The sequence below is a fragment of the Sciurus carolinensis genome, chromosome 6 (assembly GCF_902686445.1).
Source record: "Sciurus carolinensis chromosome 6, mSciCar1.2, whole genome shotgun sequence".
NCBI lineage: Eukaryota > Metazoa > Chordata > Mammalia > Rodentia > Sciuridae > Sciurus > Sciurus carolinensis.
Genome location: NC_062218.1, coordinates 45,254,094 through 45,268,560, shown reverse-complemented (window position 1 = coordinate 45,268,560; position 14,467 = coordinate 45,254,094). Strand labels below are relative to the sequence as shown.

The window sequence follows — 14,467 nt, the reverse complement described above, 5'->3', positions numbered from 1 at the left end:
CAAATATAGTAGATATTAAAGGGATGAGTGAGTTGATAGTGACAACAGGCAGATTCTGGCCTTGATTGCAATCTGTAGGTCCCAAGGATAGGCCAAACCAAAACTCCATAGCTCTCTGGTTCTGAAATTGTGCAAACGATGACCTAGAAAGACATTCCTGAGAAGCAGATGATAACTGGTCAGCAGATAAGAAGCTGGACCCAAAGCCCAGACCAGTATTGTAATTGTGCAGTCCACTTCTCTGTGAACTGAACTGGGGTGGAAAGCTTAAAGGCAACAGCAACCCGCCTAGGCTCTGACTTCAGAATATCATGGCCCAGCTTCTGCTCCCCTCTTTCCCGCTGTGGATGCTTCATGAACCTCTGAACCTTGCTTTTCTCCTTGCTAAATGAGGATGATGGTTACAGTTCTTGTCTTAGTCTTCTTGGATGATTACACTGTGTCAACAACCTGGGATACAGGGAGTGCCCAATAAGCAGTAGTTTCTTAATATTCATGCAGCTGTTGCCGCAACTCAGTACTATATTAATGATTGATGTTTCTGCACTATAGGTTGGGGAGATTCAACTTTGATGGCAGGAGAATAAAATCAGAATATCATAGTAAATGGAGAACATCAAAAGATCTCCATTAGTGCTGGTGGAAAAGGTCCCAGTGAAACAGCCATAGAGCAAAAGGCAATTAACCTTCTTTACTGAGGAAATACTTCTGGTCAGAGAACCTCCTGTAAGGAGTCATGCTAGAGGAGAAGTTTCTCATCCAGAGCGAGACCAGTAATGGTTTCCGACTCTCATATCAAATACAGTCAAAACATCAGCAGCAAATTTCTTGCAAGAATAAGTGGTAGGGCCCTCATGGATAGGACATCCTCAAGCAGGGAATCGAAGGTGCTTCTAAAAGAACATAGAAAGCATGATTATTCCAAAATAACCCAATATGACCAAATACACTAAGATTTCTTAAAGGGATACTTAAAGGGGTTCAACATAGAGTACAGACTTTTGGTCTGATCAGTCACCTGTCATTCAAAAAAAGGGAAGCAAACTTCAGTAACATTTATTTGTCCATAACTTTGGGTGCAAACTCTTTGTGTGGTACTGGGAATCATCATTATGTCAACCTATGGTGTCTCATCAAGTTCCTTTTTGTATTTTTTCTCTTAATGCCCAAATTGAATTTTCCCATTCAGGTCCCACATTATTTACCTTCGAACCTCTGATCACACTTGTGCTCTACGTACAAAGTCGCCCTACCCACCCATCCTGCCACGGCAACTCACTTGCCCCTTTGTTCCCCAAGTACGGTGTAGTACCAGCTGGAAGGAGCCTGTCTGTGCTCTGCCCTCCAAGCTCTCTATCCGTACCCTCTTCATGGGACTCATTTACTCCCTAGTGTTATAATTATTTGACTAAATATATAGTGCAGCTCCTCTCTTGAACTCTAAACTCTCTGAATTCAAGGTTCACTTCTGATATATTTTTAATTCAATTCAGTGAATATCGATTTAATACCTACTCTTTGCCAGGCACACAGCTGGTGTTCTGCCTCCTTCAGGAGACTTTTGGGGACACGGTTGCTAATGAACAGATGGGAAATTGACCAGTCTCAATTTACTTCCTTTGATCCTTTTTCTGTTTACCTTTCAAATTGTTTCTATGAAAACTCAATCCCTTCTTAAAACACACACACGTGCACACACACATACATATTCACATACTCAGGCACTATCTTGCCATGCCTCACCCCAAATAAGAGAATCCCTACTATAGTTACACCTCAATCACAATCAAGATCCACTCAGGGCTGGGGTGTAGCCCAGTGGTTAAGACCTTGCCTAACATGCACGAAGCCCTGGGTTCAATCTCCAGCTCCAAAAAAAAAAAAAAAAAATCCTACTAAAACAGGAACTAAGTTCTAATCACATCAAAAAATGTATCTTGATGGCCTTTTACAAAGAGATATTACTTGGTCATTGCCTCTCTAACTAAATCATAGGCTCCTTTAGGGTGGAGACTATTTTAGACCTTTATATCCCATGTCTTATATACAGTAGGAATTTAATAATCTTCATTTGGTGTATATGTGGCAAATTCAAGTATGTATTATATATCAATTTCTTAAGAGATATACCATGCTCTACAAGGAAAGAGTAACAGGAAATCAGAAAAATTATTTTCTAAACCTGGCTCAATTCAGTTCTGTTGTAGATCTCTTGAAATAATTGGAATTGATCTACCTGCTGAGACCGGGTCATTTTTTAAGGAAAATAAATAACTCAGTTGTTTCAGAAGTCCAGTAAATTCTGGTATATTTCAAACACTAAAAGTGAGTTAGGTAGGCCTCACCAAGAAAAAATGATATTGGCTCCTGTATTTCCCATGAAGGCTCAATTTTCCATTGCTACTTAAAAAATAATGCCATGAAAATATGAAGCAGCTGAAATGAATTATAAGTCCTTTTGGGGCAGGGAAGAAGAAAAAAATCTTTCCCCAAGGATACATTTTTTTAAAGTTCCTCTTTCTTTTGAAACATTTCCTGACTTGAAGGTTTTTGAGAATTTCATAATCCCATGAGTATAAGGAAGACCAGCTCTGCAGAATAGTAGAAAACATTTCTTGCCAATTAGAAATTTATTTGGTTCTGTTGCCTGTTCCTAACACTATTAAAAGCTTGCTTAATGTTTTACTAAATGCCAGTTCTTCTTGGTTATTTTCTCTCAATGTTCCTGTGGATGGCAATGTATAAAATACACTATGTAAAACTAAAAATGCCAGCTGCATTATTTCAGGTCATTAATATTACTAGAGATATATTACAAAGGATTTGTTAATCAGAAAATTAAACCTATTTTACCAAGTCAGACTTCTAAGGTTTGTCAAAATATAATTTTCAAGAAGTTAAAAACCTAACTCTTACACAAATATATAGTAAGCATGTGTCAAAGATGTAATAAACTCATCAATGAAAGGGCCAGCAGAATGACAAAACTGGTCCAAAAAGGAGTATGACAATATAGAAATACACACACACACACACACACACACACACACACACACATCTTCAGTGGAAAGAAAACTTCTGGAGTAAGATTTCAAATTAAGATACAAAACTGCTTTAAATACTGCAGAGCAATAGAGCCATAACAATTGAGATTACCTTTTTTTTTTTTTTTTTTTTTTTTTCAATGTATCATGTCCCCAAAGCTTTTTGGGGAATTCCCTTGCCTCCCAGTAGCTGCCTCAATGCAGATATTTCACACTTAAAGTCAACCCATGTGAAAATTAAATAGGTAACCAGTGTAACCACCGTCTCAGCTCTGTGCTGGCTCAGGATCTCCTAACATGAGTGCTGACTTCACTTGGAGCCAGAGAAGTTGCAGCTTCTCCTGCACTCTCCCCTTCCAGAGTGGCCCCTCTATTCCTGTCCCCCACCACACCACTGGCTGGCAGTGACCTCTGCCCTTCTGGAGCCGGGTAGCCTGCCGCCTTTGAATTGCCTGATTTACCCTCTCTGTGTGTTTTGGCTCTCTTTTGCTCTTCCACTTTGAGTTTATGGTTGCATTTATACTGCATTAAAACCAGCATAAATCAATACTTATTGATTTGATACTTTTTTGACATTTTCTGTGCCAAAACCCAGTGACAGCTTCCTCATCACATTTCCCAATTCACGATGGGAATGGTCTCATTATCACAGATAATATTCACAGGAACTTCCCAAAATCCCTAGTTCTTTCATGATCTATCAATGGTACACCTGGTCTCCTTGAACTGAAGATCAGACATTCCTCTTCCAAAGCAGTTTAACATCACATAGAATAAAGAAAAGTGAAATATTAGGGAGATGCACTGGCTCACTTTGTTTTTAAAACCAGTGGTAAAAGATATAGTCAAGCCAGCGAGAGATTGAAAACTAAGGCACATTCACGGGGAAGCAAAAAACTGGTACCCACTGGGGTGAGCCTTCGTGAAGCAGGTAGCTTTTCACACCTACTGGGAAGTTCTTGTCTTTTTATTTTCTCTCCTTCCTTCCTTCCTTCCTTCCTTCCTTCCTTCCTTCCTTCCTTCCTTCCTTTCTTTCTTTCTTTCTTTCTTTCTTTCTTTCTTTCTTTCTTTCTTTCTTTCTTTCTTTCTTTCTCTTTCTTTCTTTCTTTCTCTCTCCTTCCTTCCTTCCTTCCTTCCTTCCTTCCTTCCTTCCTTCCTTCCTTCCTTCCTTCCTTCCTTTTCTTTTTCTTCCTTTCTTTTTATTGCCATCTGAATCTTGTTCTCAAAGCTTAAATCTCAGTTCCTTAAGAAACTTCTAGTGGCTTTCCATCCCGTAGTTTGCTGTAGGAGGACCTACATGAGGACCAGTCAGTCGATTGAAGAGTCAATTTCAGTGCGAAAGAGTGGGAGGGGAGTGTGAAGAGATCGGAGGAGTCTGGAGAAAGGTCACACGTGCTGTTTGACTTTCTGGTTCCTGGAAATGTGTCAAGGAGTAAAAGCAGTTTTCAATGAATAAGCAAATAAGTGAATGAATTAATGAATAAATAAAATGCTTTTCTAACCTCCCCCCTCTTTCTCTGTTGATTTTAATTCATTTCAACCTTATTTTAGATGCTATAATAATCTCTTTCCAAAATAGCCTGAGAGTCTCCGCAATTTGTTGTTAAACAGTGTGACAGACAAATTTCACCATAGAAAGTAACATAAACGTGGTTTTAACTGACAGATTGGTTGATTTTCTCTTGCGTGTACAAAGTCCTTAGAAAATACCCTCTAGGCCCCTCAAGCCATAAAGCTGGCTGCTCAGCATTCAGGCTGCTCTAAAAATGGCAATTGGATTAAATTATACTGCCTTGGAGCAAAGATGTGTCCAAGACATTGATTGATTAGTTCCTTTTATTCCAAAGACTAGCTTAAAAGAAGAACAACAACAACAAAAAAAAGTAGAAATAATTTAGTCAGAAAATGTTTCTAATTCGTGTGAGGAAATGCTTTTTAAAAATATCTCCAGTGTTTATTATTAGGAAGTGATTGATTTTTTTCAACTTTACTGTAGAATTCATTTTTCTAAACCTCAAGAAGTCATCCTTTGAGGAAAAAACAAGAAACCCTATGAAAATGGACTAGCGTGAAGATGCCCATGTGATTTTGAAAATACAATTCAAAAGTTGTGACCCATGCCATTGCATTTTTTTAAATGGCACAAATGAAGCACGTTGTACAGTTAATTAAGAACGTAAACAGGCCTGCTCCTGCTTCCTTGAGCTCATTTCTATAAAGTTTACACTTCAGTTGGTCCGAGTTGGCCTGGTATACTCTTCCAGGCTGCCCCAGTGGTAAACAGTCTTTGATGCAATATATCCACACCCCTCCACCCCTGCACTGAACAATGTAGGATCCACACTAGGCGTGTGTGCTGTGCCCTGATAAATGTGACTCCCATAAGGAGACACAGTGGGAATAAAATTGCCAGACCCCACATGGGGAATTGAGTGGGGGCTGCCCTGGTTAGGTTGGGTGCCCTCTCGATGCATTTAAATTCAGCCAGGAAGGGTTGGCTCTCTTCATGTGCAGGCACACCATTTCCTAACCCAGGTTTCAGGATCCTTGAGGTCAGGGCCCGACTTTAGGTCTCCTCGAATTTGCCTCTGTGCTCAGCAAGGCTGGGAGGGCAGTGCACACCCACCTGCAGGCCAGATCGGGTTCTGCTTGTGCAGAGTTGTTGGACCCCACCTGCGGAACCTCTCCATGGTCCCGTGATGGAGGCTGAAAGAAGGATAGAATTGGGGACAGGGGAAGGTAGGAGGAGTTGTGATGAAAACAGAGAGGAGAGAAAGCGAACAGGTCAGGATAGGGCATCCCAGGGAAAAGGCCACCTTGGCCATTACAATACAGCAAAAAGCAAATTTGAATTCTTTATTTTTTCTCAGCAGTTCAAAGAACATGTTTTGGGAGCATCTGTTCTTCCAGAAGAGAGAAGGGCAACTTACACTGGATGAATCTTTTTTTAGAAAAAAAGTTTGTTTTCCTTTTTAAACAACATGAATTGGTAATGTAATCTTAGAGTTAAAAACTACCATAATCCCCCACCCCTTGCATGCACGCGTGCGCACACACACACACACATACAAACATACAAACATAATGTGTCCACCTTTCCAACCTTTTAGCCCTCCTGGGTGACTGAGAAGCCAGCTGCTGGAGGAGAGGATTGAGTGGGAGTGGGTAAGAGTACCTCCTCATCCCAAGGACAGCATCCCCTGGGGCTGGAAGGGGACAGCAGGAAGTGTGGGCATTGCTGTGTTCTCAAGCTCTGTACTGTTCATCTGGTCCAGCTCTTTGGCAAAGAGAAGGACACCAACCAGGACCTCACAGTCCCCCGACTCAGCACAAAGCTTCCTTAGATTAGTGCCCAAACTAATTTTTATGACATGTCATTCCAGTAAGGCACTGCTGCATTTCACAGATGGGCTTCCCCCAGATAGCGACTGTTGATTGGCCGAGTTGGGATCTGGCTGGATTAGGGAAATTTAAGCTGACAGCTGGTCTTTTTGCATGAGAGCATAAAGCCCCTGTTGTTGGAGGAAGCGATGGGGGCTGGTCAGACCCCATGGCCAAGTAGGAGGGCTTGCCCTTAGCAGTGGCCAACATTTCCCAAGCTAAGATGACTTTTTAAAAACATGGATTGTGCAAGTACAGTTACACTGTACATGCCCTGATGATCTCAGGCCCTGCCAAAAAAGGCCCGAGCAGACAAGAGAACAGCCCGGTGGAAATGGTGTGGGAACACAGAAACGACTTTAAGAAACCCATTCCCAGGCGGAAATCCCAGAGGTCCTGGTGACCAGGAATGGGGCTTCCCTAGAGGAATGAGTCCCCTGGAAGTCTCCTGGGGGAGATCAGTTTACATTACTAGTACGTTATTGAGAACAGGGATTTAAAAGGTTTATTTGCTCAAGGAATGACCTGGATGTATGTGGAAGTCCAACTATTAATAGAAACGTGTGTGTGCTTGCGGGCGCACACGCTCAGGTGCCAGTCACGCTCAGAGCTCAGTGTGCATGACCTCCCCCAGTCCTGCAACCAACCTTTGAGATGGTACTGTCGTTCTCCTCTTTTTAAGGAGAAGGAAACTGAGGTTTAGAGGAATTAGGTAACCTGTGAGCTAGTCTGAAAGTCTACCCAGCATTAATATCAGTGTTTTCCAAATTGGGGTTCATGATCCATTAACAATTACAATAATTATTTAGTAGGTCACCACTTGACTTTAATAGAAAATCAGAGTATGCTACCTATAGTAAAAATAAGAATTCCTTCATTACTCTTACAATTCAGTTATATAGATGCTGTACATTGTGGGTTGCATATAAAATACATAACAATACAGATTAGTTTGCTCATTTTTATTTATTTATTTATTTATTAAATTTAATTTTATTGTAAACAAATGGGATACATGTTCTTTCTGTTTGTACATGGAGTGACAGCATACCATTTACGTAATCATACATTCACATAGAGTAATGAGGTTTGATTCATTCTGTTATTTTTTCCTTCCCCCCCCAGCCTCCCACCCCTCTTTTCCCTCTATACAGTCCCTCTTTCCTCCATTCTTGCCCCCCTCCCACCCCCCATTATGTGACATCATCCGCTTATCAGTGAGATCATTCGTCTTTTGGATTTTTGAGATTGGCTTATCTCAGCATGATATTCTCCAATTTCATCCATTTGCCTGCAAATGCCATAATTTTATTATTCTTTATAGCTGAGTAATATTCCATTGTGTGTGTGTGTGTATATATATATATACACTGTGATTATATATATCACAGTTTCTTTATCCATTCATCAATTGAAGGACATCTAGGTTGGTTCCACAGTCTGGCTATGGTGAATTGAGCAGCTATGAACATTGATGTGGCTGTATCTCGGTAGTATGCTGATTTTAAGTCCTTTGGGTATAGGCCGAGGAGTGGGATAGCTGGGTCAAATGGTGGTTCCATTCCAAGTTTTCTAAGGAATCTCCACACTGCTTTCCAGAGTGGCTGCACTAATTTGCAACCCCACCAGCAATATATGAGTGTACCTTTTTCCCCACATCCTCTTCAACACCTGTTGTTGCTTGTGTTCTTGATGATCGCCATTCTAATTGGGGTAAGATGGAATCTTAGTGTAGTTTTGATTTACATTTCTCTTATTACTAAAGATGGTGAACATTTTTTCATATGTTTGTTGATTGCTTGTAAATCTTCTTCTGTGAAGTGTTTGTTCATATCCTTAGTCCATTTGTTGATTGAGTTATTTGTATTCTTGGTGTAGGGTTTTTTGAGTTCTTTATATATTCTGGAAATTAGTGCTCTATCTGAAGTATGAGTGACAAAGATATTCTCCCATTCTGTAGGTTCTCTCTTCGCACTGCTGATAGTTTCCTTTGCTGAGAGAAAGCTATTTAGTTTGAATCTATCCCAGTTATTGATTCTTGCTTTTATTTCTTGTGCTATGGGAGTCCTGTTAAGGAAGTGTGATCCTAAGCCAACAAGTTGAAGATTTGGACCTACTTTTTCTTCTATAAGATGCAGGGTCTCTGGTCTGATTTCAAGGTCCTTGATCCATTGTGAGTTGATTTTTGTGCAGGGTGAGAGTTAGGGGTTTAGTTTCATTCTGTTGCATATGGATTTCCAGTTTTCCCAGCACCATTTGTTGAAGAGGCTATCTTTTCTCCATTGCATATTTTTGGCCCCTTTGTCTAGTCTGAGAAAATTGTATTTATTTGGGTTTGTGTCCATGTCCTCTATTCTGTACCATTGATCTACCTGTCTATTTTGGTGCCAATACCAAGCCGTTTTTGTTACTATTGCTTTGTAGTATAGTTGAAGTTCTAGTATTGCGATACCCCCTGTTTCATTCTTCCTGTTAAGGATTGCTAGTTTGCTCATTTTTAAACTTCATGTAAATGAACAGAGTTAGTACATATTCTCTCACGTCTGGTTTCCTTTATTCAACATTATTTTGGCGAGAACCAACAATATTGTTGTAGTTTGTTCATTCTCATACCATGTATGTGTACAATTCACATATTTTTTAAAGAAGTCTTCTGTGGTTGACATTTGGGTTGTTCCAATTTTTAAGTATTATGCCCCAACAACACCTCTACAAACATTCTAGTATATGTCTTTTGGAATACATAATATCCCTATTGAATATATACCTGGGCATAGAATTGCTGGGTCATTGTGTGTGTGGGGGGGGGGGTTCAGCATTAGAAACTGTTAAACAGCTGGCACAATGGTGCACTCTTATAATCCCAGCAACTCAGGAGGCTGAGGCAGGAGGATCGCAAGTTCAAAGCCAGCTTCAGCAACAGCGAGGCTCACAGCAACTCAGTGAGACCCCATCTCTACATAAAATACAAAGTAGGGCTGAGAATGTGGCTCAGGCACTGAGTGCCCCTGAGTTCAATTCCTGGTAGCGCACTCCCCCCCAAAAAGATAAATGGTCGAACAGTTGGGGATGTAGCCCAGTAGTAGAGTGCTTGCTTAGCATGCACAAGACCCTGGGTTCCATCCCCGATACTGAAATAAAAATTGCCAAGCAGTTTTTTTGTTTGTTTGCTTTCCAAAGTAGTTATAATACTTTGCATAGATCAGCTGTTTAAATGTTTTTCTTTCTGTAAATTATAGTCAAAGGAGATTGAAATATACTAACTGATGATTGCCTTGGGAAAATACTTTCTGCAGGGTGTAAGCTCAGAAGTGTTTATGTGCACATCTTCTCCCTCAGCCTCTTTTCCTTCCTTTTCCACCCTGCATCTGTACCCCTGAGCAGGCCTGAGATGGCCGAGGTGCTTGGTGGACAGGCTGGACAGAACTTTCTGAAACAACTTCAGAGCAGAGGGAGTGTGTGCCTGGCGGATGTGTAGCAGCTGACTGCCCTGCAACTGAGGAACCTTCTTGACACTCCTGTGACTCCTCAGTTCCATTGGTCAACCCTGGGCTTCCTAGGACACTAAGGAGACTTCCGTGGTGCCCTGGTCATTGCCAGTTTCCTGTCCTCTGATATCTACCTGGTCCATTACAGCCCTGACTGTCCTTCAGCCTTCTCCTTTCAGAGAGAAGACCTCAGGTCATGGGGACAGCAACCTACAATCCATCTGGAAGGTGGACTCACAGGTGAGTTTGTCTTGAACAAAAAAGAAACAAAATGTAGGAGAGGCTGAGCCCGCAGCCCCCAGAGAGGACTGTCTTCAGACAGGAAGGACACACAACTCTAAGTGCCAATGGTGTGCAGGGCTGAAGACAGTTACTCTTAGACGGTGACAAGGACACCTCACATCATCCTTTGCCTGCACCAGTCTCCCATTGACACAGAGCCATCCCACATTGTACTCTCTGAAGACTGTGCCCTCACTTCCCTCCCTGACAATGACATCCAGGGCCAGAGGGGTGGAGGGAGGCAGTCCAATTGCTCTGAGCAGCCAATCCCAAGAAATGCCAGTTGAATCAACCTATCCAAGTCCCTTGTCCCATAGACCTAGGTTCTCTCAGGGAGGACACAGAGAACTAGAGAAGGAGGACATGCAGGGCACAGGGTATGGAGCTGGTGGCCCAAGGGTAAATGGAGATGCAATCTGCCCCTGCTTCTGTCAGCCCCAGGGGCTGAGTCATCCCAGAGCTGTCCCATACTATTGTGCACAAAAACTCCTAATGCATAGGAGAGTCTGGGTCTTCCAGTCTCCCAGAAACTGTACACCAGTCCTCTTCTCCACCACAAATTTGGACTTTAGAAGCCAACTCCACAAAAAGAGAGAAGTAATACTGTAGGGCAAGGGACATCTTCCCTTGTAGGAAAACCAAGACATTTAAAATGTGGACTCAAGATGTGTCAACACTAGCCACACGTGGCATTGAGCACTTGAAACAGGTCTAGCCCGAACTGAAGTGTGTTGCTAGTATAAAATACACAGAGGGTTTCAAAGACTTAGTTAAAATTTTTAAAATGTAAAATATCTCATTAATAATTTTATGTGGCTGTGTGAGATATAATAAGCTAAAATATATTATTCAAATTAATTTCATTGATTTCAACTTACTTTCTTTTTATTGTGTCTACTAGATAATTTAAAATTACATACATATCTTACATTACTCTCGTGTGGCCTAATGCTGCTCTAGAGTTAGACCACATGAGCCCAAGTCCATTGCTTGCTCTCGAGACGTAGCTTAATGTCTTTGTGACTCAGTTTCCTCCTCTGTAAAACATGGATGTTAATGTACTTTCCTGATATTGTTTATTAGGAATAAATAAGTTTATATATATTAAGTACAGAACCATACTTAGCACAAAATAATTGTTCCCTGAATGTTAGATATTACTATTGTCAACATTATCTCTGATCCCCTGTGAGAAAAAACTTGACACTTTGTATAGTGTTTCTGTACCCTGGTCTCCATGGAAGCCCAGCATAACCAGCCCAAGGCAGGGGAATCAATCATTTGTACTCCTGAGCTGCTTACAAGATTAATGATTAAAAGTTAGAAATGCCTGTCCTTTGATATAGGTGTCATCCTTGGATGGGATTCATGCTGTCCTTTTGTGATGAGCTAAACCCATAGTCTTTTGATGAAACTAAATCTTGTCCTATTCTCTCCAAACCAGAGAATGCTGGGAAGAATTTGCTCTATGGTGCCAATTAGGCCACAGATCAATGGCTGCTGTGGAAATATACCCCCTTGCCTAGTCAAAATGATGACTACCAGTGTTCTGCAATTTTATCAGAACATTAAGATCTTTTTTTAAAAAGTCATTATTAAATTTGAAAATAGATCTACACATTAAGATAGAAAATGGGAATTCATCTGAAATCTAAGAATATTTAATCTAAATCTTATATATAATAGTAGGTTATGGGATTCCCCCGCCCCCGAACTGTTTGTAAGACCCTTGCTTTGGGCTACAATGGTGCCTGTTGTTCTCAACTCATTGAAAAACAAGTTCTGATCTTTTCCTTTTAAAGTATTCTGTTTCCAAATGCTTGTCTTGTTTAAAAAAAAAAAGAAAGAAAGAAAAGAAAGAAAAAAAAAAAAAAAGCCATATCCTGGTGCCATGCATTAGAGGCTGCCTTTTCCCCCAGTTAATGGCACATTATTTACTTTCTAGATGTGTAAATGAATAATGAGTCCCCAGGGGATAGATAGTATTGAAGAGCAAATAAATTCCATGGATGAGATCCACAGAATTTTTTTAAAAAATGATTATAAACTCATGCTTTCAGCTAATAATAGTAAGGGTTTTGTTGAAGGATAAGAACACTGAATTGAATTACACAAGTGAAAAAGAAATGCATTTCCATGATTCACTTTGAATGACAGAGGTTTGATTTCTATGTTCCGTTGTTCTGTTCTCTTTTTGGCGGGAACCCCATTAAATTATAAGGAGAATGATTCTGTGAAGAAGGCAGAGTTCCTTTCTGTGGGATTCATAAAGCCCACATGTTGTTTTTTTTCCCCTCTCTGGGCGTCACAAATCACTTCGGTGATCCTGGTAAAATATCTCCGGAGACTTATTAGCAACAGGCATGGCTAATTAACACAGCCAGCGAATGTGGCGCCTTCCCTGGGTTCCTGTGCCCTTTAATCCGGAGCAAGACACACACATCTTTACATGTCCCCAAGGCCATTAAGTACTTATTAGAGATCCAATTAATTTAGATCTGGGCCAAATGACAAAGTCAGGCAAGGAATATTGAATAGGACCCTGTTCCTAAACCTTCAAAAATTCGAATGTGTACGACAACTCAGAAAATGTCATTCATGTGGCTTTTGAAGAAGACAGACAAGGGACAGCCTAAGGAAGAGGAAGACAGATCTGTGACATGACTTAATTGGAGGCAGAGGGACAGCAAAATAACCTGGTCAGTCCCATCTCTACAGCTATGCCACAACTGTGCCGTTATGTTTCCTGATTCCTTGGTGTCACATAAATTTAACTTCATCATCCTAGACCTAGAGGTCTCGTTCTTATAAAAAAACAAAAATGTCATAATGAGTTAGTAAATGTATGTGAATGCTGGGTCACATCATGTTAAAATTATTTGTGACATAGAATATTAAACTGCAAATGGAAATTAAAGAAGCACTAGCCCTACCTGGATGCGTTTTGAAAACAAGAATGTCATGATTTCAGTAAAGCATTAAATAAATAATTTTGTAGTATCTCCATTGACAAAACAGAGAATGGTACCACCGTCCAATTTGAAGGGTGATGGGGAAAAGTGTCCAGAGGAGGTGGCATCATCTTGCACTACTCCCTAAGGCACAGTCCCCAATTCCAGGATTGTCCATGTCTCTCTTCAACACAGAAGGCAAGCATATCAAATCTAAGAGGGTACACAACTGGGAAGAATAGTTAAAAAAAAATCAAGGTTCTGCTTTTGTTTTATTTTCTGGGGGATGGTAAGATAATTTATAAAACTATATTGAACAAATATGAAAGTCAAAACATTTAGAAAGTCACCTTTATAAATATCATCAAAGGTGATCTGCTTGGTGTCACTGTGAAAAGGATCTGTGGGCTTTGGGTCGAGGACAAGCCCAAGATGCATCAGAAACATGGTGCAGTTGAATTAACGTAAGACTGAAACTCTAGTTGCCCAGCAAGACTCCCACTTATATTGTATTTATTAAACCATGTCTGGGATGCAGCAGGTGATTTATAACAGCTGCATATTAATGGTTAGTAACAGGTCCCTAAAACGCTTCCTCTGGGTCTCTTGCCTGGGGTACCAGCACACGGGTAGCCATGTCTGCCTGCTCAGGACTGTGAGCTTCAGAATGCAGGAGGCCTCCACATCCCCGCACCCTTCAGCTGCTTCTGCTGGGTGGTATTAAGGTCTTCAGAGGCTCTTCTCATATAAAGCATTTTGACAAAAACACTTCACATTAACTATAATTTTTTTTTTTTTTTTTTTTTGGTGGTGCTGGGGATTGAACCCAGGGCCTCGTGCATGCTAGGCAAGCACTCTACCAACTGAGCTATATCCCCAGCCCCTAACTACAATTTTTGAAGCTGAATTTTTTTTTAAAACTTTGAATGAATATACTTTTGGAATCATTTTGGCTATGGAAACCAATTTTGTTTACAAGCAGAGTAGCTGGGGATCTCTGAAACATGAGAAAATTAACCTGTGAATTGCGTTCCAATGTAATGGAATTTTTAAAATGTCTACAATTGAGTTGACTTTCAACTGCTTATTGATTTTGTGTTTACAGGCTTGTTACACGTGTATGTGTGTAGTTGCTATATTTACTCTTATAATCCTTTTCAAAGCTTCTAGTTCCTAGGCACAGTATCCATGGGGACAAGAGGATAAATGCCTGTTTCAGGGTCTGTTACACAGTAAGTATTTGCCGAATCAGTTAAAATTACACTGATTTATCGAATAAAAAACCGAAAACCAGTTCCTTTCTCCAAGGAGAACTTGAAAG

General features: G+C 40.6%; 1 non-coding gene across 1 annotated transcript; it reads right to left on the bottom strand.

Annotated features, from left to right (window-relative positions):
* Nucleotides 1–13,951: 13,951 nt before the first annotated feature.
* Nucleotides 13,952–14,024, bottom strand: Trnaa-agc (transfer RNA alanine (anticodon AGC)). Its single transcript has one exon. It is a non-coding gene; the product is annotated as a tRNA-Ala (tRNA).
* Between the last annotated feature and the right edge of the window lie 443 nt (nucleotides 14,025–14,467).